Below are 238 nucleotides of genomic sequence, written 5' to 3'. Positions count from 1 at the left end.
TTTCTCTGTTTATGGTTTATTTACACACACACACACACACACACACACACACCGCGCTGCTGCAGTGATGCCATAAAGCTCTGATTGACAGACTGGTGACAACACCCCCCCCCACTGGAGGATGTCAGCAGCTGTTCTGCTTTGATCCACTCAGCCTTAACTTTCCTCTCCCTCTCTCTCTCTCTCTCTCTCTCTCTCTCGCTCTCTCGCTCTCTCTCTCCCCCTTTTCTCCCCCGCC

The 238-nt window shown here is 52.5% G+C and overlaps 1 protein-coding gene across 1 annotated transcript in view; it reads left to right on the top strand.

Moving 5' to 3' along the window:
• LOC103385445 (cadherin-4) overlaps nt 1-238 on the top strand; it is a 20,589-nt gene that overhangs the window by 19,313 nt on the left and 1,038 nt on the right.

The sequence above is a fragment of the Cynoglossus semilaevis genome, chromosome 10 (genome assembly GCF_000523025.1).
Source record: "Cynoglossus semilaevis isolate Cse_v1.0 chromosome 10, Cse_v1.0, whole genome shotgun sequence".
Taxonomy (NCBI): Eukaryota; Metazoa; Chordata; class Actinopteri; order Pleuronectiformes; family Cynoglossidae; genus Cynoglossus; species Cynoglossus semilaevis.
The sequence above is the reverse complement of the archived record's forward strand: the minus strand, read 5'-3'. Positions and strand labels throughout refer to the sequence as shown.